Genomic DNA, 25,356 nt, shown 5'->3' with positions numbered 1-25,356 from the left:
GTGTATTGTTTTCATCAGCTTTTTAGTTATTCTTAATTATGCCTAGTGTTCCTTTGCTGGTTGTAGGCCATACTCAATCTTGATTTACATTTTCCTTCACTTTTTCAGAACTTGTAAAAGACATCTCTTGTTCTATCTAATTGTTGACATTTTCTCAGCATTAATTAGTATAGTAGATCTCTTTGTCTCTGTAGACAAGTTGCTCAACAGTTGCATTCAGCAATATGAGCCTATTTCTGTCACATTTTCCTTTTGCTTCTCATCTATCCTTAACTACTTGAAGAGTTTCAGCTGTCAGATGCTTTTCTTTCTTTTTGGCAGCAAATACTGTTTTTTTTTTTGCATTCCACCCGGACGATGTCCCTAGCTTCATTCCAGCATTCTTTTTGGCTCCTGATCAATTAGGCATACTAGTACAAATGTGGGAGTTTTTTACATGAAATTCTGAAAATAGTACATTTCATGTTGGAAGATGAGCAGGTGAATCAATGAATATTTTTAGTAATATTGATTGGTCCTATAATGCTGTTTCAACTGTTAATACAACCTCCTTGATTTGTCAGGGAAAATCCTGATTAATCCTCTGCTTTCTCACTTTTTCAGTTACTTTCAAAATGTTATAGTTCATCTCTCATCTTCTGGATTCCCCAGTAGACTGAGGTAAAAGCAAACTCCTACGTGTCCTCTTAGGATATATCTATACTGCAGAATTAAAGCAGTTTGATGCCACTTTCACTACTATGTGTTTGCTGTGGAATCATGTGAGTTGTAGGTTTACAAACTCTTTAGCCTCCTCTTCCAAAGAGTGATGATGCCTCACCAGACTACAAACTCCATACCATTGAGCCATGGCAGCTAGTGGTGTAGAAGTGCATTAACTCTAGCAATGTAGATACACCCTTAGCTTGCCTGTTCTTCTTAATTGATAAGTTTACTTTGATTTTGCTTAGCAGATGTGAGATTTCATCTGTGAAATGTTGGAGGCTCTGTTAATATGATGACAGAGTACCTATCCTGTATTTGGCATCTGTGTTAAATAGCTTCTTTTTGTAATGAGTAGTCAGAGCCGACCCTAGGTATTTTTCAAGTGTAGGCGAACAGAATTTTGGCACACCCCCCCCCCAAACCAATCACTGAAAAATAGAAGTGTTGGATAAGCGAAAATGTTTGATAATAAGGAGGGATTAAGGAAAAGCCTATTAAACATCAAATTACATTAAGATTTTACAAATTAAGCACTAAAACATCATGTTTTACAACAAAACAACAGAAAAAGCAGTTCAATACCTTGCAAAGGCAGGCCGCAGGAGACAGGAGTTGCCTCGATGGCGCCCCCAACAAGATGGTGCCACAGGCCTGGTGGTTGAACCGCCTCTGTGAGTAGTTGCTTAAGGTTTCAATTTTTTGGAAAGGACTACAGGCCTATAGGTATTACCTTTGAGAGGGTACAGTTTTTCCAGATCAGTTGTATAGTTCATAGATGGTTTGGATGGTTATATCTCAACTAAAATCTGACAATTTGTATACTGCGAATTGGTACACTGCGTGTTGATCTACGTGATTTCATGAAGCAATGTTTGGCTACCTGGATGCTCTCCAGGAATTGCAGAAATATGGGGCAAGCAAGCAGAAGGGATGGCGTAAATAATGGTATATGTTGCAGTTTCATTGCTTGCAATATCTCCTCTGTTACTGATATTTAAGGAGAACGACATAATACTGAAACGAGTGTTTGATTAATTGTTTATGTGTAGTGAAACTGAGCTGGATGAAATACAGAGAAAAACCCATTAAAAAGAAAGTGGGGAGAGGAAACCATTTTATTATAAGCTCCAAATCTGTCATTTTGCTTTGCAAATAAGCAATCCATAAAGAGGAAGACATTATAAATGTTTATAATAAATTTGTTTTTGGGGAAAACAAACAAAAAGCAGAAATAACAAGCTAGGTATTTTTAGGTAGACTTATACTTTCTCTCATTCTTCCTTTTTGATCGTTTACTGAAAAGTGTGCAGCCTGCTTACAAGCTGGCATGTAAATCCATGCAAATAGGTTAACAAGGCAATCCTATCTGAATTCAGACATAAACCCCACTGATTTCAACAGAATTTATTCCCAAGTAAGTCTGTACCCAGTGGCAGCCATTGCCAGTTACAAATGAGTCCAGTGAAAATTTTCTTGATCTGTTTTTAATTATCTCTCAACTACTTTTAAATTGCTTTACTATATAACCTCTTCGATATTGCATTGTATATCTGTGTGCAAGTCAATCAACTTTTATTATATTAACCACCATATAGGAAACCATAACTAATTTGTTTTCTAGTTATTGAAGGCTTTAAAAGTGCTTTTATCTATTGTACATCATCTCATGGGTCCTAGTAGGCAGAGAAGCAATGAATAAATGCTACAGTTCAGTTCTCTATGTTTCCGTCTATGATTATTAGGTCCTCTTATTGCTATGGATACTCTGTGGGTGTATCTACACTGTAGAATTAATGTAGGTTGGAGCCATGTTAACAGCCATGGCTCTATGCCATGGAATGATGGGAGTTATTATTTATAATATCTTTAGCTTTCTCTGTCAAAGAGTGCTGGTGTCTCGCCAAAGTACAAATCCCAGGATTTCATATCATTGAGTCATGGCAGTAAAAGTGGTGTCAAAGTGCAATAATTCTACAATACAGATGCCCCCTATGTCTCTTCCAACTGATTCCTAATTCATACTAGATAAGAGGGAAAATGCATAGAAAGAAGAAATTGCTATTTAAATCACCTCACTTCTGTGATCTCAAGTGCAATTGTCAATCATAAAGATATTCCTTTTCTTTCCTGGACCAGTGTACTTTGCTTTCAGAGCCTTAATCAGTCTAGGCCTCATCAGCACTGTAGAATCAGATTTTACATTACAATGGGGCAAGGAAATAAGAAAGAAGAGACCTCCAAGTTAGGAACCCAAAGTTCTCTCCATGCATAATTCTTGGTCAGTGTTCCTCAAATAATTAGCTTTTATTGTTTTGGATCACAGAACCCATGACTCTAAGACATTAAGACTAGGGATAATGGGATTTATAATCAGGTACACCTGAAAAGTTCTTGATTGGGAAAGGCTGCTCCCCACTGTCATTTTTCCAATTGCTTTTTACATATGACCTGCCGAAATCACAGAGTGTGACCAGTATTTTTTTCCTTAGACAGAAGCATAAGGGCTAAATATCTATCTCTGAGGTACTTGTTCTCTAGTTATTCATAACATGGGTTTGTAGTATTATATTGCATATAATGAAAAAGCTGAAGGATTTAGCTCACTTGAGTAAGCCTATTCCCTAACAGTCATTATCAGTAAGTTTCCAGCTGCTGTATGGGTTGCTTATTCAAATAAAATATTAAGAAGAGGAAAATCTGTTGGATGTCAGATTTATTCAGTATGGGAAGGCTTACCACCTGACATGTCTAGGTAATTAGAGACGGGGACTTTAGCAGGAGGTAGGCTTGGGCTGTAATATTGTTTATCTCATTTCACTGCTTTGCATGCTAAGTTGCAGATATATGCCATACATGGAATACTCAGTGATTTCTTGAATGGATTGTTATGATACAGAACTTCTAAACTATTTCTCCTTTCCTAATAGCATTTGCATTCTGAGCAGCAAGTAACTTTTCTGACTATGATTGTCAACATATTCACTCTTCCACTGTTGAAAAATTGGCTTTTCTACCAGTTGACTCTTACAAAAGTGAGAATCATCTAGGAAAACTTTGTGCCAGTAGCTTTTTCAAACAGTGCAAATATGTGTAGTCTCTATTGAAAAATGCGTTTTTACACTTCTGCCCCGGTGGCGAAGTGTGTTAAAGCACTGAGCTGCTGAACTTGCAGACCGAAAGGTCCCAGGTTCAAAGACGGCACGATCATCAAGTTTGCAGACAACACCAAACTGGGAAGGATAGCTAACACTCCAGAAGACAGGAGCAGAATTCAAAATGATCTTGACAGACTAGAGAGATGGGCCGAAACTAACAAAATGAAGTTCAACAGGGACAAATGCAAGATACTTCACTTCGGCAGAAAAAATGGAATGCAAAGATACAGAATGGGGGACGCCTGGCTTGACAGCAGTGTGTGAGAAAAAGACCTTGGAGTCCTCGTGGACAACAAGTTAAACATGAGCCTACAATGTGATGCAGCTGCCAAGAAAGCCAACGGGATTCTGGCCTGCATAAATAGGGGTACAGCATCTAGATCCAGGGAAGTCATGCTCCCCCTCTATTCTGCCTTGGTCAGACTACACCTGGAATACTGTGTCCAATTTTGGGCACCGCAGTTGAAGTGAGATGTTGACAAGCTGGAAAACGTCCAGAGGAGGGCGACTAAAATGATTAAAGGTCTGGAGAACAAGCCCTATGAGGAGCGGCTTAAAGAGCTGGGCATGTTTAGCCTGCAAAAGAGAAGGCTAAGAGGAGACATGATAGCCATGTATAAATATGTGAGGGGAAGTCATAGGGAGGAGGGAGTAAGCTTGTTTTCTGCTGCCTTGCAGACTAGAACGCGAAACAATGGCTTCAAACTACAGGAAAGGAGATTCCACCTGAACATCAGGAAGAACTTCCTCACTGTGAGAGCTGTTCGACAGTGGAACTCTCTCCCCCGGGCTGTGGTGGAGGCTCCTTCTTTGGAGGCTTTTAAGCAGAGGCTGGATGGCCATATGTTGGGGGTGCTTTGAATGCGATTTCCTGCTTCTTAGCGGGGGGTTGGACTAGATGGCCCATGAGGTCTTTTCCAACTCTACTATTCTATGATTCTATGATTCTGCCAACCTAGCTGTTCGAAAGCATGCAAATGTGAGTAGATCAATAGGTACCGCTCCGGCGGGAAGGTAACAGCACTCCATGCAGTCATGCCGGCCACATGACCTTGGAGGTGTCTACGAATAACGCCGGCTCTTCGGCTTAGAAATGGAGATGAGCACCAACCGCCAGAGTCAGACATGACTGGACTTAACATCAGGGGAAACCTTTACCTTTACTACACTTCTGCCACATAAATCTTCATTCAAGTAATGCCGATCATAGTATCAAATTGAACATAGTATCAAATGGCAACATGATGCATTGGAGTATCTCAATATGTGTTCTGAAAACGCATAATATTTGTCCAATCAAGACTATGAAGAGCTATCCAGTCCTCTGATAAGATTTAGTGATTTGTATATGTGCTACATTGCTCCCATTACAGCATGTCAAGAGTGTGAACAGTTGTCAGGACATAAATCTCTGGCCCTGAAGTAATGTGTCAGCTGGCAATAACATGCAGTGGAATACTCTCAACAGCATGCATGCAATAACATCCTGACACAGTTATGTTCCTTGCCTCACGGCTAACCCCAAACCAACTCTAAACCCAGTCCCTATGAGATACCATACATGAAATTTAATGTGGGATACATTAATCGGAGAGGTGGTTACAGAATGAAATTTACTGCATACGTCTGTTAAGTAAAACACATCTAGTAAGTAAGAAGAAATGTTCAGCAGTCAAATTGAATGATTGTAGAAAGATCTTATCTCTCTGGATTATGGACTTTGATGTTCCTGTGCATACACTGGTAAAGGAGCTTATATCTAACATAAGCCATGCTTCTACAGCTTGATACACTTGATGCATTTGACTATTTCATTACTTCATGGTGGGATGATCAATATTTGGGAACATATGATAATTTCCAACCAACCCATAAAATAATGAGACCACACAACAGAAATTGAGTTGACATAAAGGTCATTTCCCTTTCTCTGTCACTTATTAAGGCTTTATCCCTTGATTTCTGCAAAGTGGGGGTGCATCTATGGCAGGGATCTCCCTTAGATCTCCTCCCCAGTTTTGCCTGGACAATACACCTGAACCCCAAGAAGAACCCAGAAAGTGGGTGGCTCCCTGGAAAGCCAGATATTGGAAGGTCAATCCAAGGCCCTACTCCAAGTTCTATGATTTGAAACCCTCTAGCTAGCCCCAAAGACAGTTTCCATCCCTACACCTACAGTATGTCACATTACATATAGAGACAGTTCAGAAGACCTCTTCTTCACTAAATGGATGCTATAAACAGTCACCAAATTTCTACTTTCTCCCCCCCCCCCCCCAACTACCTGAAGAGTGACTCCAGTTTCTCATTTCATGTGTAGGATATAGAAAAACCATAGATAAGGCGAAAGAAATCTGACCTGGCACAAAAGAAACAAGCATGCCTACATTGCAGCAGAGGTGGGACAAAAGCAGAAATGAAAAAAAGATAGATGGGGACAGTACAAGCTTTCAAACCCTCCAGCCCTACCCTTTGTAGCATAGAATAATATAATTCTAGAAAAATTGAGTTGGAAAAGAACACTTGGGCCATCTCGTCCATCCCCCTGCCTTGCAGGGAAAACACAAAGTATCCCTGACAGATGACCATCCACCCTCTGTTCAAAAGCTAAAAAGAAAGGAGCTTCCACCACACTCCGAGGCAGAGAGTTCCACTGCTGAACAGCTCTTACAGTCAGAAAGTTTTTCCTAATGATCAGGTGGAATCTCCTTTCCTGTAATTTTAACGCATTGCTCTGAGTCCTAGTTTCCAGTGCAGCAGAAAACAAGCCTGCTCCCTCTTCCTTATGTCATCCTTTCACATATTTATACATATCTATTATGCCTCCTCTCAATCTTCTCTTCTGCAGGCTAAATATACCCAGTTCTTTAAGACTCTCCTATAGGGCATGGTCTCCAGACCTTTGATCATTTTAGTCACCCTCCTCTGGACACATTCCAATTTGTCAATATCTCTCTTGATTTTCCTGGAGTACAGTAGAGTCTCACTTATTCAACATAAATGGGCCGGCAGAATGTTGGATAAGCGAATATGTTGGATAATAAGGAGGCATTAAGGAAAAACCTATTAAACATCAAATTAGGTTATGATTTTACAAATGAAGCACCAAAACATCATGTTAGACAACAAATTTGGTAGAAAAAGTAATTCAATGCGCAGTAATGCTACATAGTAATTACTGTATTTATGAATTTAAGCACCAAAATATCACGATATATTGAAAACATTGACTCCAAAAATGCGTTGGATAATCCAGAACGTTGGATAAGCGAGTGTTGGATAAGTGAGACTCTACTGTATATAGTAAGTAGTGTAAAATGAAGTGGTAGAATTAGCTTTTTTTTTATTCTGGCAAGAAGGAAAATAAAGATTTGTTTCCAACGATTGCATTGTGAACTTGTCTTCATTCCAAGACCTTTCACAATCTTACATTTGAATTGTGATGTTCAGAATTTGACACAGTATTCCAGGTGAGGTCTAATCAAAGCATAATAAAAAGGCGCCTTGACTTCCCTCGATCTAGACACTATTCTCCTTTTGATGCAGCCCAAATTCCCATTTTTTAGCTGCTGTATCACACTGTTGGCTCATGTTCAACTTGTTGTCCACAAAAACTCTAGATCTTTTTCACATGGACTGTTGTTAAACCAGGCATCACCTAGTCTGTATCTTTGCATTTCATTTTTTTCTGCCTCAGTGTAGTATCTTACATTTGTTCTTGTTGGAATTTATTCTGTTAGTTTTGGCCCAACTTTCTAATCTGTTAAGGTCATTTTGAATACTGATCTTGTCCTCTATTCCACCTAGTTTGGTGTCATCTGCAAACTTGATAAGCATGCCCTCTAAATCTTCATCCAAGTCATTAATAAAGATGTTGAACAGTACTGGGCCCAGGCCAGGACCAAGCCCCGAGGCACTCCACTAGTCACTTCTTTCCAGGATGAAGTGAAACCACTGATGAGCACCATTTGGGTTTGGCCACTTTACCAATCACAGATCCACTTAACAGTAGCATTGTCTAGCCCACATTTCACTAGTTTGCTAGCAAGAAGGTCATGGGGAAACTCATTGATGGCCTTACTGAAATCAAGATACGCTACATTCACATCATTCCCTGCATTTACCAAGCTTGTAACTATCGAAAAAAGAGAGAAGATTAGTCTGGCATGACTTGTTTTTGAGGAATCCATGTTGACTTTTAGTAATCACAGCATTCCTTTCTAAGTGACTACAGACTGCCTCCTTAATGATCTGCTCCACAATATTTCCTGGTATTGATGTCAGGCTGACTGGACAGTAATTGTTTGGGTTCTCTTTTTTCCCTTCTTGAAGATAAGTACAACATTTTGTGACTTAATGAAAAATCAAAATGTATAGTCCACGCACTGCTTTGCCAGAGAAAGAAGATTTGTGCCATCCAGGTGAACAATAAAGAACAAATGGTTCATTCTTCTTAAACCCAGAACAACATATGTATAATGTGCTCAGTTGCACCAACTCACATAATGTCCTTTTATGAGATATTTAAAATAGTTTTACCTTTGTCCATGTGGATAAATTCCTTTCAGCAGCTCATGAAGCAAGAGCACACTTCAAACTGTCTTTCTCCCTGCTTCCTTCTTCCAACTGTCACTCTGCACCTGCTTAGCTCAGGCCTGAACAAAATTGCAACAGTATCAAAAACTCCCAGGCTTACCAGCTCTCCTGACATAGCTGAACCAATCAGCTTCATGCAACTTATTTTGCAGTTGACACACACATATTAAATGTTTTCGCAACACATTTGCTCTCCTCCAGTCTGCTGGGACTTCTCCTGTTCTCCAAGGATTCTCAAAGAATATTGCCAGCGGGATACAATTTATTGGTCTTCTCTTCCAGCAAACATGCCTTCCCACAGTGGCTGTGTGGCATGAAGGGGGAAAATCAAATACTGAAAGGAAGATTTCCCCTGGATCTTTGGAGAAAAATAGTCTTTAGAATGTCTAGGAATACAGAGATAATAATTGGATCAAAAAAGATAATTCTATATATTCCATGAAGCAGTTCATGCACTGAATATTTTTGGTACAGTAGAGTCCCTGTTATCCGAGATAAAGGGGTGGGCGCGATCTCTGATAACCGGACCTGCTTGGATTGCCGGGAGGCCCTATTATCCCTCCCAGCAATCCGGTTTAGGGAAGCATTGCTAGGCGAGCCCTCGCCCCTTGGGAAACACCCCACGAGCGCTGCTGCAGCAGCGATCTCAGGGCGCTTCTGGGCGCTTCCTCCTCCCTCTCCTTCTCTCGAGCTTCCTTCACTCGAGAGAGGGAGAGGGAGGGGTATCCCTGGCAACGCCTTGGATAATACTACTCTTGGTTAACCAGAACTCGGTTAACCAGGACTCAACTGTATCTATATTAGTATGGTGGAGATCTTATCTGAAAGGAAGTGTGGAAAGCAAGCTTGGCAGCACCTTTGTCCTATTGATATAACTGAAGTTATCTGGAGATTTTAGTGTGAATTTGTTCATGTCTAAAATAGGATTGTTATATTAAAAATTAGAGAAATCAAAATTGCAAAAAGGGCTGTCTGCTCACTGTCATGGAGATCTTCATATGGGATTCTTAATCTCTAGTTGCCTCCAGATATACAGAAATGCCTGCAGTCCTCCCAATCAGGGGAGGATCATTCATTTATTCAGTCAATCAATGAATCAATAAGTAAAATGTAAGTAGAGGTACAATTACAAGTAATGGTACATAGCAAATGTCTTATTCTCAAAGTCAAGCCATCTGATTTTTCTGGTACTTTTTTTCTTTTGTGGTTGCTTTCCTGAACAGGCATGCGTTTTGAGCTCAAAATTTGTTAAGTTTTTATTTAATGCTACTTTCATCATGTTAATGGTAAAATCTATTTTTTCTCTCTGAATGAGACCAAAATATCTCCAGAGGATTTCCTCTTTTCAAATTAACCACAAAGGCTTTCTGTCTGTCACTACTGAATTCAAGCAGTGATAAACAGCAAGTGTGCATCTCATTTTGTTTTATATTTCTGCTCTCTTAGCATTTACTCTTTGAAGCTTTTTTCCCCATTTGTAAAATTTATGATAAAACATTATACTAAATATGATTTTAGGCTAAGCCATGACTCTCTCTGAAACAAGATAGAAGCCACAAGCATATATTCATGAATTGTTAAAAATGGGTACGAGCACCCATGTGTACATAAATCAAAGGAGATGCATTCCCCTGAAGCGCACACTAGTAAACACAATAGTGTGTGCATATATAGCATTGGTAGGGAGGGTCTACTGTAATTTGACATTCCTAATTCATACAAAAAACTAAACAAAATCAAAGATAGCCTGCTTAGGATACTATCCCTCCCTCCCAAAATGTATGCAAACTTTCATGGTCTTTGGTTCTCTTTATCAGCTTCATAACCTGGTGATGAAGAGATCACAAGATCTACACATACAGTATGACTTCTTTAGCCATAGACATGATATCCATGGCTTCAATTATCCACAATTTGAAAAATATTCCCTCAGAAATATTTATGGGCCTCACTAGGTCCTCCAGTTCTGTTCTAGATTATGCTTCCAGTCCAAGGATAGTAAAAAAACAAAAAACAAAAAACCAGCTGTTAGCCACAGTTTCAGATATCTATGGTGTGTGCATGTTGCAATGTGTCTCCTGCAGATATAGGGGCCATATTGTATCTCTGCATTCATTCAGTAGGTTTATTCAATTTAATATCGATTTTAAAACATTTCCAATTCATACTGACGTTTGGATAATAGACTAATTAAGAAGATAGCCACCAAACATCCTCATTTTTATAACCATTACAACACTGCTAGGTTTCTACACTCACAGTAATACTCTGTGGACATCAAAAGGAATCAGATGTCTCTGTAGAATTTGCACTCCTTCAAGTCATTAATGGATTTTTTTTCTTCTGCTCCATGACATAATGGAACCAAGGCAAATGCAGAATGGAATGATCAACTATAGTTCTAGACCATTTGAACTACTTGAAAAAAGGGCATAGTAGGATAAAACTGTAACATGTGACATATAACATGGTGGCATTTATATCAAGAAAGTTAACATAAATTAGGGACTAAAACTGGAATAATATAAAATATGTGACCCTATCCTCAATGAATAAAGTTGTTGTGACTCAGCAACAGCATAGCCTGCAGACCCAGAGTGAGGATGAAGAAGGAGATTCTGGGTTTCAGAAACAAGAGCCAGATTATGGGATGCAGGATGAATTTCAGGATGATGGCATGGGGATGGGAATTATACAGGCTGATTCAGAGGCTCGGGAAATGCAGCTTGAGGATGAACTTTTAAACCAGCCAGTCATAGATAACAGCCAGGATGACATTCCCATGGAAAATAATGAGCTGGAGATGTCTCAGGCCCCAGTTCAGGTGCGAGGAGATAATGAGTGTAAGACCTTGAAGGAGCGCCATCACTATCTAGAGCAGATCGCTTGCAATGGAAAGGAATGTCTCAGCCTCATCATAGTTTGAGATTGGCTGGAAAGCGAGAGACCTCTGAAGGAAAAAGAAATGCATTTATATATTTGCTTTTGCTCAATAAAATTACAAAAGACTACCTACTGTGTGTGACTTGGTGTCAATAGCAAGGTGAACTATTCTGAGGTGCGACAATAGTATACATTGGCCTACACAACTGCAAGTATTGTTTCAGAAGAAGTGATCTTATATTAGGTGTGGAAATGTCAAATTAGGGATAAGCTACATTAAGGCCCCCAAACCATTTTTGTTTCCAGGGTTCCCTACACTTAAAGAAAATAAGTCTTGGGAATTATCTGGGCAAAATGTGATTTAAAAATTTTGGAGAAGGGTGTGGCCTTCCACAGGTTTTTCAATGTTTAATGCAGCTCCTATCCTCACAGTAATGTCTACCATGTAGAGGTGTGCGCAGTATTTGTTCCATTTGTTTCATTCGGGTATTTGCTTCATACCGTCCATTCAGATGGCACAAAATGAAAGAGCCAATTTTCGGATGAAACAAAGGTGAAACAAAAGAGAAAGTTTCACGGTTTCTGTTTCTTTGTTTGGTGGGCCACGTGGCTTTCCTCACGTGGCCCAGGGAGTTCTTCCTTGTGCGTCAGAGGAGGAGGAGGTGATGCTTGGGTCTTTAGGCCAATCAAAAGCCAAGGAAACTGACGCTGCAGGGTATTTAATGGAGCAACCATCCCAAAAGTGCCCATTGCGGGCACATCCTTTGCTGGTGCTGGCTGACTGCCTGGCTTGCTGCTTTCTCAGTTCTCTTAGTCTCTCTGTGCTAATATGCTTGCTTGCTTGCTTGCTTGCTTGCTGCCTTGCCTTTTGCCTTGTCTTCCTTCCTTGCCTTGCTGCCAGGGGAAAGAGATTTTTGAAATTAAATAAATTGTTGTGCTTTTACTTTCTCCATTTAGAAAACTTTTCTAAAAGTTGGTGGGCTAAAGGGGGTCGATATGCACTCCATGTATTTTCGATTTTCACCCCTCTAGCCCTAAAACTGAGGGGAGGGTGAGCCTTGGAAGCCTTCCCATTGCCGCCAATGGTCTGGAATTTTTTTTCTGTCAGACGCGGGACAAAACTCCCATTCGGATAGGTGCCCTGTTTTCGGAAGCAGCAAACAAAAATGAAAACGGGGCAAAACAAATGAAACAAAAAAAATGGATAGTGATTCCATACAATGCACAAGACTGCTACCATGATGCTAAATGTTAGGTTACCAGAAAACAGAATTACTGATAACCCAATCTTTAGTGATGTAATGTGAAAGTAAGATTATAAATGGCCATCACTAATGTTGCTAACAGCCATACAATGTTGTTTTTCTTCACATTTAACTCAATGTTCTGGAATTGAGAACCTACACTTACAAACTGACTTCCCCAAAACAAGGCAGCAGCAAGCATAAAGTATGTATATGGGTAGTTTGGGTTCAAAGGAAAGAACCAACAAACCATTCATTTTCATGATAAAGAAAAAATAGAAATCACAAGTCTCTATGAGAGTAATATGTACTGGGAATGAATTTACTTCACCTTAGATTCTGAAAATAATTGCTGGCAACGAAGAACTGCTTATGAAGCTTCTGTGACAATATTCCCTTTGGCACAACATTTGGTAGTACCAATAATTCACTCAAACCACCAACTACAACTGAAGATCATCATCTGAGAACAAACAAACTATTTTACCCAGGTGTTCCATTAATAGGCTTATTTTAATGTGTAGTGCTTACTATAGTGGTGTTAATTTGATCAAAACTAAGCAGGTTTCAAAAAGATGAGATGGCTATCGTCCTAACTGCATTCTCCACCAACGAAGGAGGTGGGAGCGAGAGTAGGGCCTCCCCAGACAATCTTAATTTCCGAGATTGAGGGAGATCTGTTTGGATAGGTAAGTTGGGCCAGAACTATTTAAGGCTTTACAAGGTAATGCCAGCACTTTGAATTGTGCTTGGTAGCAGACTGGCAGTCAGTTAATTTGAAGATGTTTGTACTGAAAGTGTGAAAATTCTAATTCAGAGGCCTTGTGATGATTTCCATGCCCCTGGTGGCGCAGAGGATTAAACCGCTGAGCTGCTGAACTTTCTGACTGAAAAGTCGGCAGTTCAAATCCGGCGAGTGGGGTGAGCTCCCTCTGTTAGTCCCAGCTTCTGCCAACCTAGCAGGGGAAAACCATTACCTTACCTTTAGAATTATTGAACTACCCACTGTACAAATCAACTCTTGTCCAAGAAGTTTTGTGTGTTCAATTTGTACAAAATTCACTAGAAATTCTCCATCAACATTGCAATCAATCAGAGCTTTACCAGAATATTCTGAGACCATATTCTATGGCCTATATATAGTTAAGGAAGCCACACAACATATTGGTTGAGAGCTAGATGGTCATTCATCCATATTTGTCACAACACCTTAGGCTTACAGTATATTTCCAAACTATCAGAATGTTTTCACAGTTTCTTTTCTTTCAGTGGCTCCCCTAGCAGTACTTTGTTTATTAACTGTTAATGACCTTGAGGGTTATCTTGCTAAACCTCCTCCAGCCTCTGCTGCTCAGATAGTAATTAGTTTCTCACCCTGGTGGTCTCATTTCCTTTTTCTATATTGCTAATCAGTCTGAGATCTTATACTCTTAAAATACCTATAATGGATACAGTAAATGCTGTTTTAAATTAGAAAGGAGCTGATAATGTCAAGGGGATTGAACCTCTGAGAGGTTGGATGCATGGCATGGTGAACAAATTTTCCATTTCTTGCTTATTTCATAGAAAAAAAGGTTGCTACAACATTTGTGTTCTCCTTTCAAGAAATAACTCTTGCAGAAATAATGTGAACCAGATTTGGTCCAACCTGGCAACCTTGGAATCAGGGACGGTTTAACCTATAAGGCTGCTGAAGCGGCCGCCTCGGGCGCACGCCGCTAGGGGTGCTGTCGAGGCGTCGACAGCGCCCCCATAGCGCCGCTGATGCTGCTGCTGCGCCGCTGCCGTTTGGCTTAACGCCCTTGCAGCCTGGGCTCAACACAGGCGCAGATCGCAAGCCGATCTGTGCCTGCGTTGAGCAGGCAGGGCGGAAATGGGCGATCTGTCCTGTGCGCACGCGCGCAGGGCAGATCGCCCATTTCCACGGAGCCTGCTCAACGCAGGCACAGATCGGCTGGCGATCTGCGCCTGCGTTGAGCAGGCAGTGAGGAAATGGGCGATCTGTCCTGTGCGCACGCGCGCAGGGCAGATCGCCCATTTCCATGGAGCCTGCTCAACGCAGGCACAGATCGGCTGGCAATCTGCGCCTGCGTTGAGCAGGCAGGGCGGAAATGGGCGATCTGTCCTGTGCGCACGCGCGCAGGGCAGATTGCCCATTTCCGCGCACAGGGCAGATCGCCCATTTCCATGGAGCCTGCTTTCTCGGTGATTGGGGGTTTTTTGGGGGGGGGCACCAAAATCCTTTTTCGCTTACACTTGAAAATTTCCTTGGGCCGGCTCTGCTTGGAATATAACTCCCATCAGCTCTAGATGGAGCTCTGGTCAGGGACATCAACCTACCTCTACTCAGTTATGGATGCCTCAGTATCTGAATATCATGCACATACTTCTTCAAAGTAATTTTACAAACACACAAAGTCAGAACTGAAACTGAATTCCAAAATATCTGGAGGTTGCTAAATAGGGAAAGGCAGATGTGAGCAATAGGAGGAAAAAAGGAAGAGATGTTTACTAGAGCTTTTTTATGTACTGTGGACTCCTGAATTAGTAACCAAGGATTCCCAGCTTATGGATGAATTTAGGACAAATTAATGCATTGAATCAAGGTTTACATTGCTTCTCAGTTCTAAGGCATTATAAGGAACAACAAAAGCTGTGGCTAATCAGATTGCTATGCAAAAAGAGAATTGCAAGAATTAAAATGGTAGATGAAAGTGCCAGATCTCTGAATTACACTTACAATCTTTGGCATACACTGTATTTGCATCAAGAAAAATAAATAGATTTTAATTGTAGACTGCAAGCTTCTAGTCACATTTGGCAAACATAAGCAGCCTCCTAATTTACCATTCAGTCAAGCTTCCAGCACTGAGATATTTATTACAGCCATGCCAAGGATCTGACAGAATCACTTTGGGAAAAGAGATTTTGTTTGTTTGTATTTTAAAACATCCAGTAATTCAGTTGTAAGGGTCTTTTTATTCACCCTCTAAGCTCACTTGATATTTATGTACTGAAATAAATAAAATTTGTGAGCACAACTGAGCCAAGATCTTAAGGCACAAGGATACAAATCAGCTACGTTGTTCTCTGTGTTCCTTATTTTCTCTTATTTTCATGAGCTCTATAATCTGAAACGACCCTATGCCCATTGGATTCTGTTCAGTTACTATGCCACATGACATATCATTTTTCAAAGAAAATCAACCTGTGAACTATTGAAGTTGTGCAGTTTTTATATCAGCAAAAAAGGGGTATGTATAAAAATGGGAACAGTATGGATGGGGAGATGTCACCTCCCTGAAATATGGTAAAGTCATAGCACTCAAAACATCTTCAAAAAAGATTTGTATGGTAAGATGAACTAAAATGGGTTTACCAAGGGGCAACCAGTTTTACATGATGTTCCCTATCATTGAAAACATTTTGGTCAAGACATGTCTATTGAGTATTCACACACACCCATGCTCATGCAAGATATTTTTTCCATGACAAGATCAAACCATAAACAAAGCAAGCAGGGGTACTTTTGTTTGTTTGTGTCTTTAGCACATGCACACAACAAATACAAAAGCAGACATGTAGCTATGGGTGGGGTGGGGGAATTAGATAGTTGACTTGTAATAAAAATTCTGTGCTCCAAATTAAATCTTCCTTCAAATTTCTAATGCTGTAGGAATGTAAATTTCAGTTGAACATTTAAAAATACAGCTCAGGCATCCGATGAAAAGGGGCAGGCACAGGAACCAAGGGAATATTTCTTTCATTTACATTCCCTTAATAACTCCCCACAGGAAAATTTCTTGGGGGTGACAGGATTTTTATTTGAGAGGATAATGTCATCGTTTTACCAAACCCATGGCTACATCTCGGCACAAAAGGACAAGTTGGTTGTTCACAAAACACCCAAACTACCTTTATTAGTATAGCAAGGCAACAGCTGTGGGTTTTTTCTAGTTTTGCCCAATTTGCCAAAATACATAAACATTTCTAAAATACATCAATATTACTCTTAAACAACATGAAAAATCTCCCTAAGGACATCTCATGGCAGGAAGTTTTGGGTTTATTTATTTACTGCACATGAATGAAGCAAGCCAGGATATGCTGAAATGAAATCCAGTAGGTATCAGATTAGGCTATGGCTAGGAATATAACCTACAGTTGCTGTTTTACTGCACTTCCCATACATGAGCTTAATTGTGGTCCGATCCTCCTTAACATCCTATCATTGAAGAGGGAGGTTCAAAGCATCTTATAGACCTTCAGCTCATTCCTTCTAAGGCTGCAGTCCTATGCAGTCTATCTAGGAAAAACACCATTGAATTCAACAGGATTTGTTTCTGAATGGACATCCATAGGATGGGTACAGGGTAAAGTTTTAAGTAAACCTAAAAGAAACAAACAAATGGAGAGGGAAAGTGATTTCAGTAATATATTTTACCAAGAAGACAACATTCAATAAGATATGGATTTCTAAGAAAAGATTTTATACTTTATAATGACATCTTTAATATTTCCATAGGGAGTATCGCTTTAAACCAAAGTAGAAGCAGTTGTGTATATGTCATTATAACATTAATGTCATTATAACATAGTTCTCACATATAATATAGATTTAAATTACTCTAAAACAATGCTTCTTAAACTGTGAGTCCTAACCCTAAAAAATGACAACAGTGTTTCTGAACATCACCTAATAACTATTTTAGACATTTGTACTAATCTGTTGTGCAATGTTTACAATGGCCTCTGCAGAAGATGCTTTAGCTGTCCTTCATAAAAATAAAAATTAGCAACAACAACACGTTTTATTGATTAGCCCATCGGCCAAATCAAAACATTTAATACATAGACATACAACATACAACCAGAAGTTAAAATAAACAGTTATTCAGAAATAACTTGAATAACAACAACGTTTAAACGATGTTTCTGCAACTAAGTTAAGCCTGGAGGGTTGGAAGCATTCCACTCTGTGGGTATTTTGAGTTAAAGGGTTTAGGTGCAGCAGGACAGGAAAATGATCACTGTCAAACTTGGGCTTAACTTCCAAGGTTTTGACATACGGAAGGAGGTCCCTTGAGACGGCTATGTAGTCAACGGCACTCATTTTAGAGCCAGAAAGATATGTGAATTCGGCTGGGTGATCGCCTTCCAGAGCACCATTTAGGATGTGGAGATTCAATCTTAATGTTGATTAAGCCACACACAGCCCTACAAAGTTTTTTTTTTTTATCTATGGAATGCCAAGTTAGAAGCGGGACCACATATTCAGTGGTGGGAGGAAGGACTTTATGGTATTTAAAGAGTGTGGCATCATCAGGTCCCATTCTTGCATTGAGATCCCCTCCCGTGACTAGAGAAACGTTTGGGTTCTGCATCATGAGGTCTGCAGCGTAATTTTCTAATTCCGACCGCAGAGCTCTAGTTTCGGCTTTTTTCTTCGTTGGGGGCAAATAGACATTTATAGGCTGACCCCGTGCTGGCTCTGTAGCTGTCATAGGCCCAAGGGCTCTATGGCTCGGTCACAATCCATCTGCATCAGGTCTGGATCCTTGTCTGTTAGGGAAGAAACTTGTCCTTCTCATGAAGGGACTGGATGGATCAGTGCCACGTGAGTAATAAAATGTAGATCATTGATGAGTAGAGAGCCAAACACATTTACTGTCTGTGAGTCCTCACATATGTCTGATATAAGGGCAAACTCCAGCTGCGATTGAGGGGAGTCCATAGTATGTGGAATGTTTAAAGAGGCACCTGCAGAAATGCCTGTGTTCTGCTTTTCTGTTACTTGAGTCATTAATTGAATCACAGATGGATCTCTATCATTGTTGTTTTCTTTTATAATAGTCTTGGAGAGGGGGGCTCATCTTGGGAGGAGTCATGGAAGAATCTGTATTAGGGTCTGATTGGAGTTCCAGATCAATGGAAGCAACTGCTGGCTGACAATTCCTGTCTTGGAGTTGTGTTATTTGTGTTGTCTGTGTTGGATTTCTTCTTTGCCCTTGTGTATCTGATGTATTTTGAGGAAAGAGGCTATAGACTGTCAAATCCTTAAATACCCTGATGATAGTTATACTGTGCCTGCTCTGTAAGATGTCCTTAATTTGAGCTAGGCGGTCTGGCGTTTCAAGGGAATGGAAGGTAAGTAGGATTCATTTTACACCATTCTGTGTTGGAAGGAAATGGTGATCTCTTAAGTTGATAAGTTTGGGCCGGGTTCTGAGCAAGAAAGCCAGTGATTTTAGAATTTGTTGTTTATGGCTCCAGCCCAAAGCCTCTTGATTGAGCTGCAACACTATCTGGGTTTTTTTTAGAGTGAGACAGGCGTTAGGTTCAGCTGTTGGTTTAAGACTGTGATTTACAACTGCTGTGGTAGGAGGAGTGTCCACATGTGTGATGACTCATGGGCCATGTAGTCCCGTTCCTAGCGCTGTTGTGACAGATGAAGAGGAAAACTTAGGTTTTCCTCCGTTTCAGTCAGAATTGGAACTTTCTCAGCCAGAACTGGAACCCTTGCACCTGCAGGAGGTTTGCCTTCCAGAAGTTTGCCAAACAAGCCCTGAGCCAAAATCTCCCCCTTTTTCTCGCCGTGATTATTGTCAACAACAGAGAGGAGCTCAACAGGCTAATCGCAGAAGCCTGAGAATCGCGGCCAAACAAATGGTTGATTAGCCTGCTTCCCATGAGAAACTTTAAGGAGTCATGCATCTGGACCCAGAGAATGGCTTTCGCTTCTGGTTCCCCAGAGAATCTGCTCTTGGCGGGAAACCGAGACCCTACTTAGGTGTTTTGCCCTCGTAGGAATCTTGCGGAGTCAATTCGTCAACTACGGGAGTAGGTTGTGTGTGGACTACGCTCCCGTTTCCAGCCTTGCTTGCTTCCCAGGACCTTGTTTTGCTTCACGGACCCAGCCTTGCCTTCCTTGACCTCGCCACGAATTTACCACGGATCCTGTTTTTGCTCCTTGTTCTTGGTTGCCATGAATTAAGCCTTGTATCCAAGAATCAAGTTATTTCCTTGCCTTGCCTAAGTTTCATGGACTAAAGGACCTTGTCTTCTCCCCTCACTTTGCTTGGCAAAGTGAGTGTTTCGGTTATTGGATTACAACTTTGGACCTTAATATCTCATATTGGACATTGTTTCTCTGGACTAATTTTGACCTTTTCTGAAAGATCTACTTCTGAACTATTTCCTACACTTGTTTTTATTAACTTTATATATTTCCTCAATAAAGATATTAGATAGATTCTGGCCTCTGTGTATGGTTATTGGTGCTCTGCAGCCTGGGTCGTGACAGTTTGACTCCGCCACCCTAAGCACCATTTAACCTAGGCCAGAATGTCTACCGGAGCCGGACCGGGTGACCAACCACTCAGCTACACCATCGCCAAGGATGAAGTGGACAGGATCCGTGATATGCTCCATGCGCAGGAGGGAGAAATACGGGGCTTGAAGGAACGTGGAGCCCGTCTCCCTGCCCTGGCGTTGCCCACCAAGTTTTCTGGAGAGGCTTCCAAGGTTCATGTTTTCCGTCGCCAATGCCAGGCATACCTAGAGGCCCGAAATGCCGAGTTTCCCCAAGGAGACATCAAGGTGGCATGGATTTATAGTCTCCTAGACGGGCCAGCGGCCAATTGGGCGACGGCACTGTTCGATCAAGCCTCCCCGCACCTAAGTTCCGCGCTAAACTTCTTGGATCACCTTAAGGCGACTTGGGGGATCGAGGACAATTTAGAGGCGGCCGGCCACAAACTCCGGCGCCTTTCCCAAGGGGACAGGCCCTTGTCCCAGTACATAGCCGAGTTCCGAGTGCTGGCCCAAAACACCGGCTGGAATGACATAGCCCTCAGAGGACAGTTTCGGGAGGGTCTTAACATCGAGATGTTGGAGGAAATCTCCAAAGTGGACCCTCCAAACTCTCTTGAAAGACTCATTGATCAATGTTTACGAGCTGAAGTCATGCTTGCCAACAGGAAGCAGTGGATCCGAGGCCAGAGTGGAAGAGCCGGAGCAAAACCTCCCGCTCCCGCCGGCATCCAGCCGCATCCAGCGTGGAGACCCCCGCCACCAGCCCCTTACCCCAGAGGAAACGAGGAGGTGCCGATGCAGTTGGGCAATGTGCGTCCCAGATTGGATGTAGCCGAGAAGGCGCGCCGCCAACGTTTAAACCTCTGTTGGTACTGCGGAAACGGGGGCCACTTTGCCAGAGAGTGTCCAGCCAAAGGAAAACCCGCCGCTCGACTGGCGGCGGCGTCCTCCGTGGAGACGTCCGAGGCGGCTGGCGCAAAGCCGGCGGGGGAAGCCAGCGACCGGGCGTAGAGAGGCTCGCCAACCCGGTCAAAAACCCCATTCAAGAGCCGCCAACCGGGGTCCTATTTCTCCTAGTGGTCACCTTGTGGTCAGCAAAAAAAGGACCCGTCATGATCCATGCCATGATAGATTCAGGAGCGACAAACAATTTCATTGATAGAGAGTATGCCAACTCTCTGGGATTACAATATCACGATTTCAAGAACGCCCGGGTGGTGCAAGCCATAGATGGCCGCCCCCTCAAGACAGGTCCAGTAAGCCAATGGTCTGAACCCACCAGAATGTGGATAAGGGAACACATGGAAGAGATCTCCTTCTTTGTTACCGAGGTTCCTCACTTCCCTGTGATTTTGGGAATCCCATGGCTGACCCTCCACGACCCTAGCATCTCTTGGACCAACAGAGAACTGCAGTTTGCTTCTAAATATTGCCAAAACCATTGTCTTGTAGCCAAGGTCTGCCACGCCACAGACGCTGAACCCATCATCACCTTGCCCAAGAAATACTCAGACTTTTGGGATGTTTTCAATGAAAAAGAAGCCGAGAGACTACCCCCGCATAGGCCTTATGACTGTGCCATTGACTTGGTGGAGGGGGCCCCGATCCCGCGAGGACACCTCTACTCCTTGACTGAACCAGAGCAAGAAGCTCTCAGGGAGTTTATAGAGTCAAACCTCCGCAAGGGATTCATTAGACCCTCTCAATCCCCAGCCGCTTCCCCAGTGATGTTTGTGAAAAAGAAGTCAGGGGATCTACGCTTGGTGGTGGACTATAGAGCATTGAACAATATCACTAAGCGGAACCGTTATCCCCTGCCTTTGATCTCGGACCTATTAGATCGGCTAAGAGGGGCCAAGGTTTACACCAAGCTGGATCTTCGGGGGGCTTATAATCTAGTTCGCATCAGGGAGGGGGACGAGTGGAAAACCGCCTTCCAGACTAAATTCGGATTATTCGAGTCCCTGGTCATGAATTATGGTTTATGTGGAGCTCCCGCAACGTTCCAGCATTTTGTCAATGATATCTTTCAGGATTATCTAGATCGGTTCTTGATCATCTACCTGGACGATTTTTTGGTGTTTTCTAGATCACAATCGGAACATGAGAACCACGTCAGAATGGTGTTACAACGATTGCGGGATCATGGACTTTACGCCAAGCTGGAAAAATGCGCTTTTGATCTACAAGAGGTAGATTTTCTGGGATACCGTGTCTTACCACTAGGGCTCTCCATGGACCCGGCAAAGGTTTCAGCAGTATTGGAATGGCGGGCGCCAACCAACAAGAAAGAGGTGCAACGTTTCTTGGGGTTCGCGAACTATTACCGCAAGTTCATTCCAGACTTTGCCCGCTGGTCTGATCCAATCACCAGCTGCATCCGTGGGAAACAGCCCTTCCGCTGGACGGAACAAGCAGAGAAAGGGTTCCAGCAACTAAAGAAATTATTCACGTCCCAGCCAATCCTTCAGCACCCAGATCCTAAAACCCCTTTTGTTGTGCAGGCTGACGCCTCCGATGTGGCAATTGGGGCTGTACTCTTGCAACCAGTGGGAGGTCATCTTCACCCTTGTGCCTTTTACTCCCGTCAACTAACAGTCCCAGAGAGAAATTACACTATTTGGGAAAAAGAACTTTTGGCCATAAAGGCAGCCTTTGAAACTTGGAGACATTGGTTAGAAGGGGCCAAATTTCCCATTGAGGTCCATACTGATCATCGGAATCTAGAGCATCTAAGAACTGCCCGCAAGTTAAATCAGAAGCAACAGCGCTGGGCTTTATTCTTTGAACGTTTTGACTTCCAGATTCATTATGTAACCCCAGCTCAGACCAAGCAAGCAGATGCTCTATCACGGAAACCAGAATATGCTGCAGGGCGCAGAGAGACCTTTGAATCCCAATTGCTGCAGCCCGAGAACTTTGCCACGCTCACAGTGGGGAACACCAAATCCACTCCAATTGAATCAAGCCCCTCTTCTCCAGGGCCCCTTTGTGCTCAGGAAATCAGGGCCAGTCAACAGGCGGATGCCTGGGCTCAAGATCAACTTCGTCAAGGACTACAATTTCCCTTCTCGCTTAAGGACGGGTTACTTTGCTATAGAAATCACGTCTACATCCCTCCCGGACCGGGCAGGGAAAAGGCCCTTCGTCTGTGTCATGACTGCAAGCCAGCAGGGCATTTCGGACTATTTAAAACCATGCATTTGATCCTAAGAGATTTCTGGTGGCCCAAGATCCGCAAGGATGTGGAAAAATATGTCAATACCTGCCCGGTATGCCAGCGTTCCAAGACAAGAAGGGAGAAGCCCTCGGGGGCTATTGCATCCCCTTCCTACACCATCCCGTCCATGGGAAATAATTTCTGCGGATTTTATCACCGACCTACCACCTTCCTTTGGATTCACCACGATCCTAGTGGTGGTGGACCTTTTTACCAAATTAGCCAATTTCATTCCCTGCAATGGCCTCCCCACGGCCAAGGAGACCGCAGATTTATTTCTTCAGCATGTTTTCAGATTACATGGATTGCCCAAGAGTTTGGTCACAGACCGTGGGTCTCAATTCACCTCTCGTTTCTGGAAAGCACTACAAAAACTATTGGGCATAGACTCTCGTTTATCTTCGGCTCACCATCCCCAAACGGATGGGCAAACTGAGCGCACCAATGCCACTTTGGAACAATACCTTCGCTGTTATGTAAACTATCAGCAGGACAATTGGGCTTCCCTGTTGCCGCTGTCGGAGTTTGCCTACAACAATGGTGTCCAGGCTTCAACTAAAGAAACCCCGTTCTTTGCAAACTACGGCTTCCATCCACGTTTCTTTCCTTCTGTCATTGAAACCTCAGAAGTTCCCGCAGCAGAGGACTGGCTGCAAGAACTCACAGCGGTGCAACAACTTTTGCTCCAACAACTGGATCAAGCCAAGGAGGACTATAAACGCCACGCTGACAGCCATCGCCAGCCGGGCCCCGAAATCAAGGTAGGAGACCGGGTTTTTCTGTCCACTCGCTTCTTGCCCTCCCACCGTCCCTGCCGGAAGCTAGATGCCCGTTTCATTGGTCCCTATCCAGTGGTGGCGCAACTAAACCCCGTGACTTTCAAACTCCAACTTCCGCGCTCTATGCGCATTCATCCAGTGTTTCATCGCTCCCTGCTCCTTCCGGCGGATGGTGTACGCCCCGATGCAGACCGGCCGGCCCCCACTCCTGTTTTAGTGGATGGGGAGGAGGAATTCGAGGTTCAGGACATTTTGGATTCTCGCTTTCATCGCCGCCGCCTTCAGTATCTCATTGACTGGGTGGGTTTTGGCCCCGAAGAACGCTCTTGGGAAGACGCTTCCACAGTCCATGCCCCCGATTTAACCCGCCGCTTCCATCAGTCCTACCCCGACAAGCCGCGGCCCCGCACCTCGGGGAGAGAGCCCATTTTTGAGAGGGGGCTTGAGGAGGGGGATAGTGTGATGACTCATGGGCCATGTAGTCCCGTTCCTAGCGCTGTTGTGACAGATGAAGAGGAAAACTTAGGTTTTCCTCCGTTTCAGTCAGAATTGGAACTTTCTCAGCCAGAACTGGAACCCTTGCACCTGCAGGAGGTTTGCCTTCCAGAAGTTTGCCAAACAAGCCCTGAGCCAAAATCTCCCCCTTTTTCTCGCCTTGATTATTGTCAACAACAGAGAGGAGCTCAACAGGCTAATCGCAGAAGCCTGAGAATCGCGGCCAAACAAATGGTTGATTAGCCTGCTTCCCATGAGAAACTTTAAGGAGTCATGCATCTGGACCCAGAGAATGGCTTTCGCTTCTGGTTCCCCAGAGAATCTGCTCTTGGCGGGAAATGGAGACCCTACTTAGGTGTTTTGCCCTCGTAGGAATCTTGCGGAGTCAATTCGTCAACTACGGGAGTAGGTTGTGTGTGGACTACGCTCCCGTTTCCAGCCTTGCTTGCTTCCCAGGACCTTGTTTTGCTTCACGGACCCAGCCTTGCCTTCCTTGACCTCGCCACGAATTTACCACGGATCCTGTTTTTGCTCCTTGTTCTTGGTTGCCTTGAATTAAGCCTTGTATCCAAGAATCAAGTTATTTCCTTGCCTTGCCTAAGTTTCATGGACTAAAGGACCTTGTCTTCTCCCCTCACTTTGCTTGGCAAAGTGAGTGTTTCGGTTATTGGATTACAACTTTGGACCTTAATATCTCATATTGGACATTGTTTCTCTGGACTAATTTTGACCTTTTCTGAAAGATCTACTTCTGAACTATTTCCTACACTTGTTTTTATTAACTTTATATATTTCCTCAATAAAGATATTAGATAGATTCTGGCCTCTGTGTATGGTTATTGGTGCTCTGCAGCCTGGGTCGTGACAACATGTGAACGCCTGGGTGTCTCTGCACTATCAGCTCCCTGGAAACACTGTGGGGGATGCAACTCAATAAGCCTTTGGATTTGGTGTGAAATTTGACC

At 42.8% G+C, this 25,356-nt stretch overlaps 2 long non-coding RNA genes across 2 annotated transcripts in view; one reads left to right on the top strand and one right to left on the bottom strand.

Moving 5' to 3' along the window:
* LOC134299494 (uncharacterized) overlaps positions 1-8,494 on the bottom strand; it is an 82,960-nt gene extending 74,466 nt beyond the window's left edge. The window contains exon 1 of the long non-coding RNA XR_010006707.1: positions 8,400-8,494. This is a non-coding gene — a long non-coding RNA (uncharacterized LOC134299494). The remainder of the gene's footprint in view (positions 1-8,399) is intronic.
* LOC103278908 (uncharacterized) overlaps positions 1-25,356 on the top strand; it is a 193,391-nt gene that overhangs the window by 102,994 nt on the left and 65,041 nt on the right. The window lies entirely within an intron of this gene.

The sequence above is a fragment of the Anolis carolinensis genome, chromosome 5 (genome assembly GCF_035594765.1).
Source record: "Anolis carolinensis isolate JA03-04 chromosome 5, rAnoCar3.1.pri, whole genome shotgun sequence".
Taxonomy (NCBI): domain Eukaryota; kingdom Metazoa; phylum Chordata; class Lepidosauria; order Squamata; family Dactyloidae; genus Anolis; species Anolis carolinensis.
Note: the sequence above shows the minus strand (reverse complement) of the source record. Positions and strands in the feature narration are given on the sequence as shown.